Consider the following 18,291-nt stretch of genomic DNA (forward strand, 5'->3'; position numbering starts at 1 on the left):
GTAATAAACCCTGTCAGGGCTTGAAGGCCCTGTGACAGTACGTTTATCCGCTCTGCAGACAGAACACCGGGGAGGGGAGACGTTGCATTTGTTGGTTTTGTTTTATTACCAGTTCGCTGAGACGTGGAACAGCCGCCATTTCCTAAACACGCCAGAATACGTAGCTAATTCTGTCCTCCCGCCTGGGCCCACTAGTGCCGTGAACTAAAATATTTTTTTCTGGAGCATTTTGAGTCATCAGTCAATGGTCTAAACTTTTCTTGATTCGGGTAGTGTGTCTTCCCCTGAGTCAGAGTTAGAGGGGGTCCTGGTAAGCTGTTCTGACCCGACAGTTCTCACCCCTGGTGACACGTGGGACTTTCAGCACTCTGATGGCTGGTTCTCCATCCCTGAGTGACAGGAATCAGACCTCGTGATGGGCACCAAGCGCGGGACGTGGAAGCGGGCTCCTAAGTGATTCTGCTGCACAGCGAGGGCTTACCACTGCCGTGGGCCTGAACTAGTGCCTCTTGCCAGAAATGGGGATGCAAGTCACCTTCTGGGTCAATACGCCTGGGGCCTGGGAATCCGCATTTCTCAAAGTGAGACAGGAGGGACGGGGGCAGGGCACAGCCACTCAAGGAATGACACAGCAACTATCACCCAGACGGGGGAGACTCAGCTCCCAGGAGGCCTTGAGCTTCCATATCCGCCCGGTGTAACACAATGGCTGCTAAACGGCCTTCCCACGTGCCAGGACAGCCCCCAGGCTGGCCCTGAGAGGTCAGAGGGTGGGCGGTGGCCCAGGTCCTGGGAAGCCCCGCCCCTTCCCCAAAGTGGTTGGAGTCATCCTCCCAGTTATTGGCCTGCGAAGTTGCCGAGCCCATAAAACTGACCACCTCACATCTCATGGTCGTGCTCTCTCTTACCTTCTGAGACACCTGCCCTCTTTATGGAGTGTGAACCTACTTTTACTTTAAACTAAACACCCACCTCCCCACTCCTCGTGGCCTCTCTGGCCCTCTGTCTATGGAGTGCATAGGAGTACGTGTCTCTCTGGATAAATCTGCATTCACTCTACTGTGGCTCGCTCTCAAATTCTTTCCTGCTCGAAGCCAGGGACCCTCAACTGGTGGAGCACATCCCAGGGACCCGCCCAGGACCTTGGACACGACCTTCCTCTCACGCCCCATTTTCCTGAATCAAAAGCCCCTGAGTGAGGCCCAAGTGCCGGGCCCACGAGGCCCAGGAACAGGGACACAGGCCCTCTGCACCAGCACAGGGTCTCTTTAAGCTCCCTGGGCTACAGCAGGTCCGGCTCCACGTCGTCCCCCTCCCTGCGGCTGTGATGTCCCTGCAGAGACACTGAGGTTGAGAAGATGAGGCTCTGCTCTGCCACCGGGAGCAGTGGCCACGCTTCCTCCGTGAGCCACTTTGGGACCTTGTATGTAAGTCATTACACCAACTCGGAAAGTTGAGACAGAGGTTGAAAAAATGTAACAGGATGGCCATGCCCCTGAATCACACTGGGCAAATGGACCAGCCCGCCCACGGCTTCACGCCGGCACCAGGCTTTGCTAAGACGCTCGCACCCCGCCCAGAGGAATCACTGCGTAATGAGCAGCTGGACGGTCAGCTTGAGTTCATGATAAGAAAATTACATCTTAGGACGCCTCGGCCAACATGCAGTTATGGTGTAGTTAACAACTCGGTGGTGCTGATGGAAGCAGTCGCTGTGCAGCCAGGTACACAGTTTCTGCCAGGGCAGGACTGCTGGGGACCAGTGTTTAGAGGAAAACAGCAGGTTTTCCAGCCTTATCACGCCTGGAGATCTTTGCAATCTTCACCAAGTGTTTGAGAAGCCAGAGAGCCCTTGAGTAAATAATCTTGAGGCCTTTTTAGCAAAGTGGAGAGAGGATAAGATCAGAGCCAGACACACATCGGCCGTGTCGCGGGCCTGTGGCAGCTTCAGTGAGGAAGCCCCGATCACCGCCTGGAGGCGGTCCTGGCGGTGGTGTTGGGGGAGGGGAGGACCACAAGCACACAAGCCACAAGCTGCAGCCCTCACCTGGTCTTCACCTGCCCGTCACCCGGGGATGAGAGCCACTGGAGGGTGAGCCCCCATCCCGGGAGTGCCAGCCTCCAGGGACACGAGACCCGCAGCCTTCCAGTCCAACTGAAATGTCACAGCATGGGCTCCCTCCCCAGAGAACCGTCCCCCCACCAGCAGATAACTTCAGTGTAGGTGCCCGGCAGACACAGAGATGCCCAAGACAAGGTCTTGAAAAGAGTGCCCAGCATTTGAAGAGCTCACTTTTTAATTAAAAAAATTATCTCTTACTTCGATGTTTTCAAGTGACAGTAGTGAACAGGAAATCTTACTATTAGCGTAAAAGTTTCACATCTGCATCGCCAACACGATGGTCTGAAAGTCTATCCTTCCACCTCTGGCTTCTCTGAGAGACCTTGGAGGACAGGGCTGGCAGTCCCCTCTGTTTCTGCAGACCCAGGGCTCTCACAGGGTCCGGGATGAGGGCTGAAACAGGTCTCGACCTCTGTCTGGATAAAGGGAAACGCAGCGGCGTAGAGGAGTCGTGCAGCCTTGTTTTCCAGGCATGGAAGACGGTGAACTCAGCTCTAATAGGGGCAACTGTCAGTCTGGGGCTCTCACCCTGAGGACAGGAGGCAGCACATCACAGGACCTCAGTCCGTGTCTGAGGAGAAGCAAAGGAGGTACTCTGAAATGTGGATCATAAGCCTTTGATCAAAGAAATCTATCCAAATGGAGGGGGGAGTTCCCCAAAGAGAAGGTATTTTATTCATCAAGATGTTGATAAGCATCTTATTTATAAAGCTAAGAATTAAAAATAAATACCCGACAACATGCCGTGGCAAGCACGTGCGGTGAAAGAAGTTCGGCCTTTAATAATGTCTATTCAGTGCCCCTATACTCTGTTGATGAGACTGTAAACTGTTAAAAAAGACACTTCAGGAGATAGTTTGGCAGCAGGCATCAGAGAGCCTTAAAATATGTTCCACAGCAGCTCCCTCTTGCGAGTGGCGCCTAACCACACACCCAGACGAGCACGCGGGCACTGCGCGCTGCTCGCTCGCAGCCTCCCTCCTGGGAAGACGCCGACCTGCGGGGCGGAGGAGAGCGCGGGGAGAGTGCCGGCGAAGGCGGAGGCTCGGGCGGCGCTCGGCCCGCGGACCAGCCGTGTGCCCTGCTCGGGGAGGACGGCGGCCCCGTGCGTCCTCTTCCTCGTCTGTGTGGCGGGGCCAGTCACAGCGCCCACCCGCGGAGCTGCTGTGAGACTGAAAGAGGCCTCGCGTGGAAAAAGCCCAGCGCGCACCTGCGCTCGTGGGGGCCGTGCGCCGAGCTGTGGCCGACGAGGCCGGCGAGTGGCGCGACTCCTGCTGATGGTGAAGGAAAACGCCCCTTGCTGGGAGAATCCCGCAGGTCACAGGACAGGAGATCGGCTTCTTCTCCACTCGCTCCGCGGTGGCCCCCAGGCCCACACTTGGCCGGCGGTCCCCGGCGACCCCTCAGGATGGTCCTTTTATGTACGGCTCCATTTCCAGATGAGGGCCGAGTTCAGGGGGGTTGACCAGCTCACCCCAGCTCACACACACGGTGATGGTCGGAGCTGGGGCTTGAGTCTGGTTCAGGCTGCATCTGCTCAACAAGTGTTACTGAAAATCGACTTTGTGAGGCAGGGTGCTGTAAACACCTGAGAAGCCGTCGCACAGCTGTTCTCCAGAGGGAAGGCAGCGCACAACACACACAGGAAACGTGCGAACCGCACAGTGTGCGAGGCGGTGAGGAAGCCTGCAAAGCGGGGGGAGGCGGAGCAGCGCGGGAGAGGTCAAGTCGGGGCGGGAGGGGGCCCTCGCTGAGGAGCTGGCGTTCGAAGACGGCTTGAAGGCCGTGAGGAAGCCAGCCAAGCAGGTGCGGGGGGAAGAGCAGCCCAGGCCGCCGGGCGCGCGGTGCGCTTCAGAAAGGCAGGAGGCCAGCGTGGCGGAGCGGCCTGAGGCGTGAGGGCCGCGGGCAGGGAGCAGCAGGGAGCAGCAGGGAGGTAGCGGGCGGCCAGCTCACGGGGGGCCTGGTGGGCGCCGGGGACTTAAATTTCATCTGGAGTGAGGTGAGGGGCTCTTTCAGGATTTCAAGTCTCTTAGTAACATGATTTGACTTTTGTAAAAAATCACTCCGGCTCCTGGGTAGAGATTACATTCTGGAGGGGGAGAGGAGGAGCAGAAGGTAGCAATGGGCAGAGTCACAAGTGACAGCTTTTTGAAATGTGCAGAAGCGGGGCACGTAGACCCTCTGGTGGATTAGATATGGGTGCGGGGGAGGGTAGAGGCGCCTGCCAGGTTTTGGCCAGAGCGAGTGGAAGGGTGGGATGGAAGACCGTCCGGACTGCCGTGGGGCAGGGATGTAGGCTGCGTGTGCAGAGTTTGCAGTGTCTGTGAGATGCCTGAGTGGAACGCCCAGCAGGACATGGGGTGGGTGAGCTGGAGGAAGTGTAGATGGAGGTGAGGGGCATGCACTCTGACCTCAGGAGGTCAGGGAGAAGAGGAGGAGCCAGCAAAGATGCCGGGAGGAAGGATTCATGAGACAGAAAATCCAAGCTGAAAGAAAAGGCAGAATTAGATTGAATTCAAAACCAGATCCTCTTCTGCGCTGGATGGTCGTCTGCCCAGCCCTGCTCAATCAGAGAGCCAGGGCTCCCGGTCAAGCTGGAGAACTTGCACACCCAGATCCCAGGGAGACAAGACAAAGTGGGAAGACAGAAGCGAGACACAGAGTTTACTGGATTAATACGACATTAGGTTTCTTGCATAATCGTGAAATCAAACATCTCAGCTGAGGATAATTTGAGATGCAGCAAGATTTCCTTCTTCACAGGCAGAAAAAAGATCTTCAAATTCTTCAGGAAAAAGTTTTGCCTGTGGCGAAAACATGATATAAATGTCCACTGTGCCAGAAATTCAGATTATTTTAGATGTGAAACGCCATTTATCAGCTTCAATGTTTCCCGTATCCAAGACAACAGCTTCAAATACAGTCAAGGAAAACATAAAGACAGCATTACCAAGAAAATGTGCTCATTAAAAAACCTATAAAAATGAATAAGTAAATAAGTATCATCAGCTGCCAACCTCTCTGCCCTTACCCCCAGCCTAGGAAATACACTTAGATATTGTCAGGAAGTTGAGTCAAACAAAACAAAACAAAACAAACAAAATGTGTCAACATCCATGAAATAATTTGTTGAGATTTTGTTTGGATCTGCGTTGAATCTACAGATCAAGTTGGAAGAACTGAAATTTTGACAATGTTACGTCTTTCTACTCATGAACATAGCATATCACCTCCATTTATTTAGTTCTTCTCTGATTTTGTTCATCGGTTTTATGGTTTTCCGCACGTAGATCAGGTACATATTTTGTTAGATTTGTACCCAAATATTTCATTGTTTTTGAAATGTTTTGCTTTTAATTTCAAATTCCGCTTGTTCATTGCTGGATATGGGAAAATAATTGAATCTTGTACTAACCATGTATGCTAAAACCGCAGTATAATCACTTTTTGTTTCCAGGGTGTTTCTGTCAGTTCTTTCTACAGGTAGGACCACGTTATCTGCAAACAGAGACCGTTTCATGTCTTTATTCACAGTCTGTGTGCTCCTTCTTTCCTTTTATCCCTCTACTGCATCAGCAAAGACGTCCAGTGTGATGTGGTGAGAGGGGACCTCCTTGCCTTGCGCCTGATCTTAGTGGGAAAGCAAGTTCCTCGGCATCAAGTGTGCTGTCAGCTTTAGGGTTTTGGAGATACAATGCATCAAGCTGAGAAAGTTCCCCTCTATTCCTAGTTTGCTGGGAACTTTCATCGTGAATGGGTGGACTTTGTCAGATGCTTTTTCTACATCGATTGATGTGATCATGTGCATTTTCTTTTTTTAATCTGTTGCTGTGAGGGATAACATTAATTGACTTCTAAGTGTTGAACCAGCCTTGCATACTTGCAATAAACCACACTTGGTCACCGTGTATAATTCCTTTCAGGCATCGTTGGGTTTGATTTGTGATATCTGTTGAGGATTTTTTCATCTGTGTACATGAGAGGCGCTGGTCTGCAGTTTTCCTGTCATGGCTGCTCTGGTTGGGCAGGGTGACCCCGTGAGGACCGGAGGAGTTAGGAGTCAGTCCCGCTGCTTCTGTTTTCTGGAAGGACGTAGTGATCTGGTATGATCTTCTCCTGAAATGTTCGGTGGAATTCACCAGCAGATCTACCTGGGCCTGATGCTTTATGCTTTGGGAGGTTGTTAATTGTTGATTTGCTTTCTTTAACAGAGACAGGCCTGTTCGGATCGCCCCTCTCTCCTTGTCTGAGTTCTGGCGGATTGCATCTGCCGGAAACTGGTTCACACTAACTAGCTTATCACCTTTGTGGGCGTAAAGCTCTTCCTGGTATTTCTCTGTCACCCTTTGGATTCCTGTGGGCTCCGCAGTGATGCCCCTGCTTTCACTTCTGATGGAGGAGTTTGTGTCCTTGCATTCCTGCTTCCTTAGCCTAGTTAAGGCATTGATTTTATTGATCTCCTCAAAGGACCAGCTTTGGCTGATTTTCCCTATTGATTTCCCGTTGCCAATTTTATTGATTTCTGCTATAATCTTTATTTGTTTTCTTATGCTCACTTTGGATTTAAATGCTCTTTTTCCCCTTGTTTCATAAGGTGAAAAATTAGACTATTAAGTTTAGATTTTTTTCTTTTCTAATATATACATTCATTGCTATTGCTGTATCCCACAAATTTTGATAAATTTGTATTTTCATATTCATTTAACTCAAAAAGTTTTAAAAATTTCTGTTGAGATTTTTTTCTCTCACCTATGTGCTGTTTAGAAGTATGTTGTTTAATCTCCGGCATTTGGGGATTTCCAGCATCTTTCCATTGCTGATTGCTAGTTTAATTCCTCTGTGATCTGAGAGCACACATTGTGTGATTTCTACTCTTTCAGATTTGTTAAGGTGTGTTTTCTAGCCAAGAATTTGGTCTAACTTGGTAAATATTCCATGTGTGCTTAAGAAAAATGTGAAGTCTGCTGTTATTGGATGAAGTGGTTTAAAGATGTCAACTATACGTGGTTGATCGGTGGTGGTGTTGAGTTCAGCTGTGTCCTTACTGATTCTCCGCCTGCTGGAAGGATCTGTCCGTTACTGAGAGGCGGATGCTGAAGTCCTCAACTATGACAATGGATTCATCCATTTCTCTTTGCAGTTTTATCAGTTGTTTTTGCCGCATGCAGTTTGAATCTGTTGTAAGGTGCATACATGTTAAGGATTGCTATGCCTTTTTGGAGAATTGACTCCTTTATTATCATTATGTAGTGCACTTCTTTATTCCTGATAAATTCCCTTACTGTGAAGTCCGATCTGTTTGAAATTAATACAGCTACTCCTGCATTCTTTTTCATAGATGTTGGCACGGTATGCTTTTCTCCACCCATTTACTTTTAACCCACATGTGTCTTTAAAATGCATTTTTTTATAGGCAGCCTATCGTCGGGTTATGTTTTTAGATGCACTCTGACAATTGCTGTCTTTTAATGGTTACATTTAAACCATTGGCATTCAAAATGGTTCTTGATACAGATGGATTAGCATCTGCCACAGTTGAAACTGTTTTCTGATTGTTGTCCTTGTTCTTCATTTCTATGTTTGCCTTCCTCTGCTTCTTAGCTGGGCATTTCATATGACCCAGTTTTCTCCCCTTTATTAGAATGTCAGTTATACCTTCACTTGTTTACTGGTTGTCCTACAGTTTCCAGTATACATTTACAGCTAATCCAAGCTCACTCTCAAGTAACACTGCACACTTCAAGGCTAGTGTGAGTGCCCTGAAACCAAACTAATCCCAACTCCCGCTTCCTGTTGCTTGTGGCGTTGCTGCCATTTAATTCACTCACGAGCAAGCGTGTGTAAACATGTATATGATATGTGCATAAGCATACATGATCAAACACATTGTGGCTATTGTTATCTTGAATACATTGTTGCCTATTAGATCGACTAAGAATAATAAAGATAAAAGTTTTATTTTGCCTTCACATATTCCTTCCTTGATGTTCTCCCTTTCTTTATGCAGATCCAAATGTTTTACCTGTATTAGTTTCTTTCTCCCTAAAGAAGATCTTTTAGCATTTCTTGTAAGGCAGCTCTGTTGGCAACAAACCCCTCAATTTTTGTCTGTCTGAGAAAGCATTGCCCCTTCACTTCTGTAAGGTAACTTCTCAGGGCGCAGAAGTCCAGGTTGTTGGTATTCTCTCTCAAAGCAATATTTCACTCTACTCCCTCCTTGCTTGCGTGGCTTCTGAGGTAGAGTTGAATGTGGTTCTTACCTTTGTCCTTCTGTATGTAAGATGATTTCATCCTCTGACTTCTTTCATAGTTTTTCTTTACCTTTGATTTCTGTAGTTTGACAAGGGCATGCCTCAGCATAGTTTCACGGGTGTTTATCATCCTTGATGTTGTCTGAGCTTCCTGGGTCTGTGATTTGGAGACTGACGTTAATCTGGGGGAAATTCTCACTTATTGTTGCATCAAATATTTCTTCTGTTTCTTTCTCTCTTTAATCTCTCTCTGATATTCCCATTATGCATGTATATATTAAACATTATGTAGTTGTCCTGCAGTCCTTGGGTATTCTGTTCTGTTTTTGTTTTTCAACTTTTATTCTCTTTGCTATTTGGTTTTTGAGAATGCTATTGATACATCCTCTGGCTCAGAGATTCTTTCCTCAGATGTGCCTAGTCTACTAGTAAGCCTACCAAAGGCCTTCTTCATTCTTTTACAGAGTTTTTGATCGCTAGCATTTATTTTTGGTTCTTTCTTAGGGCTTCTCTCTGCTTACATTGCCCATATAGTCTTGCATGCCGTCTGCTTTGTCCATTACAGTCCTTAATAATCATAGTTGTATTAAATGATCAATCCAATAGTTTCAACATCCCTGCCATGTCTGGTTCTTATGGTTGCTCTGTTTTTTCAAATTGTGTTTTTTGCTTTGATAGGCCTTGTAATTTTTCATTATAGCTGGACATTGTACCAGGTAAAAGGAACTGCTACCCATTGACCTCTGATAACATGGTAGTGAGCTGTGGAGGAAAGGGAAGTATCCTATCAGGCTACAATTCAGTCTCAGTTTTTTACTGAGCCTGTGTCTCTGGACTGTGAACTTCACAAGTGCTTCTAGTTTTTTTCTCCCCTCCTTAGGTGAGACAGTTTGGCTAGAGCGAGCCGGAACAGGTGATTTCTCTTTCCAGGTCAGTTAGACTCCGGTTAGCTAGTTTCCCCCAAGAGCGGACCTTGTTAGACCCTGTTAAGTAGAAGAGAGTGTTCTGTCTTGTTCCAGAGTGGTTCCCTTTCCCTTCCCCAGCCAGAAGTCTGAGGGGGATTTTTCTCCAATATTTACTAAGGGGATCTCGTTGAGCTCCTGGAGGTATTGTCATAGGAGGGCCCTCCAGTATTGTGACTAGATCCCCCAGGACTTCTTAACTCTCAGAATTGCTTGCATCTTGCCTCCAGCAGCTCATCAATTACAGCCCAGATTTCTTATGTATTTTAAAGTTATTTTCCTATTACTATAAATTTCTTATCTAATAAAACCGGAAAATTCAATAAACACAAGTAAAATAACAGAGAGCTTGTTTCTGACTTATGTGACTATCTTATTCTCAGTCAAAAGGCATAGCAACATATTGTTGGGGGCCCAAACTTCTACCAGCAAGCAGAAGTTCTTTATCTAACATTACAAAGCTAGTTGGGCCAGGACTGGGGCCACTACCTGGGCCCCAGGATGAAAACGTAATGAAACTCAGCCAGCTTGAGTTGGCCTGGGTGCAATGCAATTTGGCTGGCAGGAGGCAGAGAAGCAGCAGCTCTTCCAGGTCACTTTCAGCACCAGGAGGTGGATAGCTCCAGGGACTGAGGGGCACTAAATGTGGAAGGGAGGAGAAGGCTCCCACTTTCAGCACCAAGGACAGGACAGCTCCAGCTCCCTCCACCTCCACTCCTGGTGGTGCTGAACTTTGGGATTTTGAGCTACAATTCAGTTAAAGAGAAGCAATGAGGACTCACGTCTTTCCAATGTTTTCCTTAAGCTTCATGAAGTAATGATGTTACAAAATGGCATGTTATTAAAGAAAAATTTAAATGTACTATGTATGCACTATAAAATATAACATCACACAAAACAATTTCACGTATTTTTAAACTTAACTTTGTCAACTTGGATCTATTTTGGGCAGTGCAGCCAGAAGCAGAACTCAAATATCTAATTTCTCTGGTATGTCTGGTAATTAATGTCAAAATGCAGCATCAGGTAGTTTTTTTGACATAAGTGGAACATCCATAACCTCATAAATTTTTTCCCACTTGCTCTGGAACACAGTGGTGATCAAGAGATAGCACCCTGGTCTTGGATATAAAGCCCCTTCCCGTTGTGGGGCTGAGAACAGGGCAGGACTTCATCAGCAGGTTGCTTACCCAGCTAGTGAGGGTTCTAGAGAGGAGACAGCAGGACTCACATACCCTAAACTGTCCTTGTCATTGGGGGCTGCTCAGTCATCCTAGACAAAGCACTCGGTTTATCTGACTGGGGAACTCCTATGGGGCTGCCTTTGCCCCCTCACTGTCTGAACTTCTGCTCCATGTGAATGTCTTTGTAGTTTTAAACATACTGATTTTGAATGAACCAACTCATTCCCTAACTAGACTTGAACCCTGGTACCTGTGTGTTCATCTCAGTGTCTAGAATAGGTGTTCAGGACATAGAAGTTGTTCAGCAGATGCTTGTGGAGTGAATCAAACAAGTGAGGGCAATTGACAGCATCAACCACTGACCAAGCAACTGAGAGGGACATTAACCCAGGGGCCTGGCATCAGCACCAACACCTGGTGCCAGAATATAAAGAAAGGCAGATGATTTTTTAAAAAATTTGATCTATAGACCCTCCCTGGGGACATGGAAGTACAAAGCCAATCAGAGACCAAACAGGTAAAGGAGAAACCTCAGAGATACCCCCTCCCCCAGGCAGTGGGGTGGCCATGATCCTGACTGCCATATGTAGTTGTCAAGTCAGCTCCTCACCCCAGAAACCCTCTTAGCAGCTCACGATCCATGCTACATGAAGACTGAGGCTCCGCATGTGTCAGAGGTTCAGTTTCAGGGACCTATACCGATGCTCTGCAGACATCTCTCCCTAATTTCTGCCGCTCCCATCAAAAACAGCTAAAGAAAAAAAAATCCCTTATAAATAAATCAGCCAAAAGAATTGCAAAAGCTGTTTTGCATTCAAAGAATCTCCTGCAGCTTTTAAAAACAGACTGTTTTCTGTAATAAGAGAAGTGACTATCTTACAGAAGGTTAGCAACTCCAGGCCCATAAATCCAGGGACTGCTAAACATAGCATGGAAAGGCTCCCCATTCATTCAGGTCCCCCATTTCTCCATTAAGCTGCTAACGAGGTCATTAACAAGGCACCCAAAGCCGCCCACCAGCCCTGTGCTCTAGCTCACCAGATGGATCTGGAGCTGGGAGCTTGGGATGATGGACAGTGCACCTCCTTTCCTGGGGCACGTTCTGGGGATGATGTCTCGTGAGCCTGTCCAGGCTCACAATAAATAAGCACTTGGTAATTTTCTTTAGAAAGATGGATGTGGTCGATGCCCTAACAGTTTACTGGGGGGTTACAGTGAGTGGTACCACACGGATCAGTCACGCTGGGAGACAAGAACAGAGGACGGTGATTGTAGCTAATACCTGATTCAACAGAGAAGGAGAAATGCAATTTCCCCAATAGCTATTGGATGCTAGTTGACATATAATGTGTGCATGTACGTATTTGTGTGTGCACACATATACACACACTCTCTCTCTCATGCTTCCCCCTGCCCCCGCTTTCCTGAGCTCTGGTGGTCGATGTGAGGTGGGGTGTGGACACACCCAGGAAGAGCTGTCGGTGGACTCAGTGCAGCATCAGCAGGAAGGTCTCACAGTGAACGCTGGCTCCGTCGAAATCCCACCAGTGTGAGCCAGCAGGTGCGCAGACACGTCAGTCAGCCTCCTCACTGCTGTCCAGAGTGGAGCGTTCGCTGTTGGGCATGTCCACAGCCCCACTTGTCCAGGTCATACCTCGCTCCTGGGTGGCGCTCGTGACCCTCACAGACAGTCCTGAGAGCCCTTACACCAACAAGACTAATACGGAAGGGATGAATGGACCAGTGTGCGTGCCCCTTCCTTTGCCCTGCTTGCCCCTTGGCTGCCCGCCCCGCCCCAGTCACTGCTGCCCCCTCCCATCTCTCCCACTGGTCCTCGCCTAGGTGCTCACATCCCGTCCACTAAGCTATTCAAGACTCAGCCTTTGCTGTGAACTTTGGCTCCTCCCTCTGCCTCATCACCCCACCTCTCCCCCAGATTGATCAGTTGCCAAGTTCTGCCAACTTTAAATCTGAAACATCCCTTCAGTCTCCTCACCTCTCGAGTCTGGGACGTGGCCCTGTCTTCTCAGTCACCGCACTGCCTCTGTACCAGGGTCCCCTCACTATCCACACTCTGGCCAGCGTGATCGTGCTGAAATGTCAACCTGGTTGTGGTCTCTTTCACTGGATTCTCTTTACAAATCGTAAGAAAAATCAAAGCTCCTTCAGGTGGGCTGGAGGGACACGGCCACCACCACAGTTGGCAACTTTGTGACCGAGTGGCCTATGTGTTCACGTATTGATGACACTGAGACACAGTATTACATTCAGCCCATGTGGGTGGGTGCTGACTGTGTCACAGCTCACAGATCAGGAGTCTGAGGGTTAGGGGAAGTCGGCGCAGTGACCACTGCGTCTGACTCTGAGGCCATTCTCTCTATCCTAGAGCCCATCTCCACACCTGCCTGCCTCACCCCTTGCCATGAGCCACCTCATGCCCACATCACAGCCAGTCCCCACAGCTGCCTCTGGAGCTCTGCTCTTGGACTCTCTACCCACAGGACCACCTTCATTTGCTTGGAGAACTTGTATCTATCCATTAACTCCCAGCTCCACCGCCACTTCCTCCAGGAAGCCCTCCTTAATCCCCCTGAGTAATGCAATAGCATTTCCTGGCATTTGTCCACCCCACAGAAGGGGCCTTGTCTACTTTCTGTAAACCCACGGAAGCTTCCTGTGGGCAACAGATGTCTCCCTTGTGCATTGCTGTTTTGGTAGAACTCAACTCGCAGTGGATGCTTTGAAGAGATGAACAGACGAGGATAAAAACTGGGGGGCCTTGATTAAGTTTGTTGTTAAAACTCAGATGTGTGTTGGACTCGAGTTGTCGCAGAGTGGTGCTCCTGGAGAGAGCAACGAACCCAGGCACATCCCTGCATTCGAGAAGCACCCGTTTGCTTAAAACGTGGAGTTGCACCAACCATTTGTGGGCTTCAGATAAGCCCCTTCCATCAGGATTGGGTGGGCGGGGTCATCTGTACCTGTGAATGTGGGCACCTTTGACCTGAGGGGGATCTCAAGGAGGAGGGGTGGGCAGACGGTGTAATTTGCACCTGAGGTGTTTCGCTGGGAACTAGGCTGGAGCTGATCTATAGACCACAGGCACTTTGCTTGCGGCTGAAGATGCTTCAAAGGCCTCTTCTTACGGCTCTCTCCTTAGGTTCTGTCCCAAGGTCTAAGGCTCTTCATGGGGGTGGGGATGGGGCAGGTGGGATTCACCACCTCTGGGAGGCATGCAGGCATGCTCGTTCATCATGACTCACTTTGTGATGCTCACATTTGACTTCTGGGGCAGTTCATCCCTATTCCAAGCTTCTGCCAAGATCTTACCTTTATCTGTAGCCACCGCCTCTTCTCCAGAATGAGGGCCTACCTTGGCCCTTGTCTCTGAGGAGTTCACATGTGACACAGCCTGGTCACAAGAACCTATCAAAGAGAAGGACCTGTAGCCTCCTGCTACATCTGCAGGAGATGCATGAGGAATTTAGTGGGCAGTTTTTCTGTGTCATAAGGTTGGGATGCATCTCAAACTTCCTGTGGGCCTGGATAGCCATTGGTGGTGGCACGTGCTTTTATCACGAGCCTTACAGCCCTTCTCCGTGTCACTCTGCAGGTATGGTGCCCGACGGGCTGTGGTCTGTTCCGCTTCTCTCCACAGAGGTGGCTGATGTTAGGCAACCAGACCAGCTTCGTGTCTCTAACTTGCTTTTGCCCTGAAGACACTCAGTTCCATGTGAACAAACAGGAAGGAAGATCTGGGCATGTTTCTGCCCTGGTGACCTCAGCCCATTTGTCTCTTTGCTCTTTCCTTAGACTGGAACCACTGGGAAGGCAGCTGGAGGCTCCCAGGGCAGCCCTCTGAGGCGGCTGCAGCAGCTGGTAAAAGGGGCCCCAGCAGTGTCTTTCCAGGGGTGAATACAAGTCAAGAACCAGAGTGGCCCCTGTCCCCATTCTCCAGATCTGTCAGCCTGGGAGCCATGGTCAGGCTGAGCTGGGAAGCTGTGGAGAATGTGATCCATTTCAACTTTGACAGAATGATGTTAGAAGGGAAAATGTCCCCAGTTGGCAAGAATTGCAAGTTAAAAAGTAAGGCAACGAATGTGCCTGAAAATGAAGCTTTGGAGTGGAGGGCAGGGGACATGTAGACTATGGTGAAGGTGAGACCAGATGAGTGAACGAAGGGAAGAATGGCCAGGGGGCATCGCAGGGCTGAGCCAACAGAGGAAGTGGAACAGCACGGGCCAGGGAAGCTGCCAAGTGCAGCATCACAACCCGCCAAGAAGGGGCTGTTCCCTGAACGCCTTCAATGCTGCAGAAAAGTCAGGGAGGATGTTGGCATGGGGAGGGCCTGCCGTATCCAGGAGAAAATCTCTTTGGGTAGAGGGTTGGCACCCCTTCCTGTGTAATAATGTGAAGCAGTGAGCATCACCAGGTCGTAGGCATGCAGAGGTGTAACAAAAAGTGGGTTTGGATGTCGCTGATTGCCAGTGGGCGCCTTGGAATTTCTTCTAGGACCAGAGGGGGCTGGGTGTTTGGTCCCTGGTGGTGAGTATGTTTGACACATGGAGGAGGCCACTCTCCTCATTGCAGAGGTTGGGGACATGCAAAGTGAGATGGGGCAGAGAGCAGGGCTGCAGGTTGCAGGAGAGATGGTGAGGAGACACTCTGGGGGAAGATGAAAGACTTTCCAGAAAACAGCCACTAAGTCCCACGCCTAAGGACTGGAGTTTCTGTGTGTCCTCCTGCTGATTTACAGATGGGAGCAGGGAAGTCAGGGGTGGGAGGGAGAGGAGGATGGGGAGTGCTGAGGGCTGCACGTCCGCTTAATCACCATCCATCTGTCCTTCTCTGGCTGCTACGTGCTCGGGGGAGACCTCCGTGAGCATGAGCCTGTGAGGATGAACAGAGATGCTGTGTTCACATGCACTTTGGGAGTAAAAGCGCTACATAAATACGCAGAGTGAGTACAGTCTCAAGGCAGAATTTATTTCAGAAACGCAGCCTGATGCTCTGGGAGGCTGGAGATGCCAGCACATTACGTCGTCCTAGTGATGTGTTTGTCATTTGAATGGTTCATCTCTGCTTCCCCCAAGCTGGCCAGGCCCAGAAGGAAGCAAAAATAAATCAGCAGGAGATTGTGTACTTTCTACAACGTCAAACAATGTTTCCCATGTTGAAGTTGAGAGAAAACGAATTCCTCTCATTTTCCAGCCAGCGGCAGCACAAGTGCGTCTCCCAAGGTGTCCGGCGGGGAGCGGGGAGGTGTCTGTGGGGCCAGTTTGGAGAATGGTCGTAGCCATCTCTAGTCTGGCTTCTCACTGATGCTCCTGCCATCAGACATCCGGCCCGTCCAGATGCCTGTCCCACCTCAGACGGCCAGGCACGCTGGCCTCCGTATTTGCTCCCTATAAGCCAAACTTGTGGGCCCCTGGTCTTTTGTTCGTCCACCCCGGCTCATTTACTTGGGGCAACTCTTCCTTTGCAAGTCATAGTACAAAAGCAGGAGACGAGGGACCTGGCATCCTCGTGGGAGGCAGCTGGCACTGGCAGGAAGATGCTGACCAGGGAGCCTGGGGAGCCCCTGGCCCTGTTACGGCCCAGCTCATGCCTCCAGCGGGAAAGGTTAGCTGGGAATGTGCACCTTAACTTGCCTTCAGATGAAGTCAAGCAGTGGAGCTGAGCTAGACCCTCTCAGGCTGTGAGGGCAGCGTCTGGCTTTATTGTACTGAAATGCCTTCTACATAACATTGCATTTCTCAGCTGACATCTCATCCTCATCCTGGAGGTTGAAGCCCATTGACACCTGAAAAAAGTAGCTCAAATTATCTGTGTCAGGGAGCCCTGCCTCTCACCTGCCTTCAAATCAAGGTTACTGGGTTGCTCGAATATTCTGGGGGTTCAGATGGTGCGGCTCTTAGTTTGGGCTTCCAAAGGGCTCCGCGGCCATTCACGTCTGTCACCAGGCGTCCTTCTGAACCAGCAAAGTCACGCCCGCCTCACCCTCCTCTCGGGTGCCGTTTTGTACATCAGCAAATCAGCTCATTTCCTCCTTGACGTCTGAGATAATTAAGTGACAGCCACTAAATGACTGACGAGAAGCACGAGGTACTCAAAGGAGCCTCCGTCGCCGCCGCCCAGCCGCGTCTGCAGCGCCGCGCGTCAGCGGAAGCCGGGCGCGCCGTCCGCGGGAGGCTCCGCCCGCCTGTGTGTCCCCGGGTGGAAACGGTCAGCTTCGCGAGCCACGTCTGCACCCCCGGCCGGACGAACGGCCGGGGCCGGGGCTGGCTCGGTTTATTCAAATAATATTCAAACTCACTTTTGAACGCGCTCATTTCAGAAGTAAGACTACAGCTCTACAGGTGATTATTCGAAATCCTTCGCTCTTCCGCATGTATGCAACAGGCTCTCTTTTTGCACAAAAAATTAGAAGGTACAGAAACCTTCAAACCCCTGCCAAGCTTACTGTTTCCTTACTCTCCCTTTTCCCACTGCAGGAGATGGAAATAGACCCAAAACACATCTTACAGCAGGAGGCTGGGTTGGCAATACTCCTTTACAATCTTTGTGTTGAATTATTCATGTGTTTGAGAAAATGTACCTGAACTACGTGAGACGTAAAGAGCGATGAGATGAGCAGCAGTGGGCCCGTTGCCCTGCTTCCAGAGAAGGACGTCAGGTGCGGTCCCTGAGCCGCCATCCTTGTCACACCTCCCCCGCCCCCTGCCCCCCTGAACTTTGTGTTTGTCATTCTGCTCGTGAGTCCATTTCCATAAATAAAATGTGATTGCTAATTTCCTAATTTCGAATGATAAAGCTGAGTAGAAAAATAGCTAGTCTTGAATACACAAGTTCTCTGTAAGGGCAGAGAGCCAACCGCAACTGTCTTCTGATAAGCACGATCAGTTGCCTCTGATCCTTGAATGAAACCATCCTGCTTGCCCGTCTGTCTGCGCCGTGAAGTGTCCGTGGGCCCCTGGGTCCGCGTCCGGGCTATTTCCTCTTGCCCTCTGTTGTCCTTCTTCGCCCCAACTCCTCATCCTCCAGTCACTACAACTTCATAAGGTAAAATCCCTGCCATGTGTCTGGTTACCTTTATGTAACTGCATCTTTTCTACGAGTGTTTTCACTACTTTTCTTGGCTTTTCCACATACTTTTTAGATTTAGTTTATGAAGTTCCTTGAAAAACCCTGTTGAGATTTTGACTAGAATCATCCTGAAAAATTAGACCAGTTTGGGGAGATTTCTCTGGTCTTGCAATATTGAGTTTTATTATCCACGAGCCTGGTGAGTCTCCTCACTTTTTTATGTTTCCCCTAATGTCTTTCACTGAAGTATACGAATTTTTCCCTTGAAAGATGATTCATTTCTGTGGTTAACCTAATTTTAGGTATTTTATATTTTTAGTGCTATTATAAATCATATTGCTGTAAGTCAGGGCAGGATATGTTATGTGTAGTAACAAACAGCCCCCAAATCTCTTAGTGGTTGAAACAAAAATTTTAATCTTCACTCACATGACATGCACACAGGATTAGCCAGGAACATTTTCCCCAAAGATACGAATACCTCATCACAGCTGGGTCTTCAGAAACCTCACGTCTGTCCTCACGCGGACCCTTCCCCGGGAGGGAGCTCCCTTGCTTGCTCTGAATCAAAGGAGCAGAGACCCAAGTGCCACTAATGTCGGGGATGCGGGATTTGTTAAAGTCACAGTTGAGGCTCTATGAAGCCAACTGTTTTACTGGAGAGTTTTCCTTTTTAAAAGGATTTT

At 49.2% G+C, this 18,291-nt stretch overlaps 1 long non-coding RNA gene across 1 annotated transcript; it reads left to right on the top strand.

Annotated features, from left to right (window-relative positions):
• Positions 1–16,753: 16,753 nt before the first annotated feature.
• On the top strand, positions 16,754–17,318 carry LOC140699876 (uncharacterized). The gene is made up of 2 exons (XR_012078145.1): positions 16,754–16,878; positions 17,014–17,318. It is a non-coding gene; the product is annotated as an uncharacterized lncRNA (long non-coding RNA).
• Positions 17,319–18,291: the final 973 nt, after the last annotated feature.

Source organism: Vicugna pacos, chromosome 11 (assembly GCF_048564905.1).
Source record: "Vicugna pacos chromosome 11, VicPac4, whole genome shotgun sequence".
In the NCBI taxonomy this organism is placed as follows: domain Eukaryota; kingdom Metazoa; phylum Chordata; class Mammalia; order Artiodactyla; family Camelidae; genus Vicugna; species Vicugna pacos.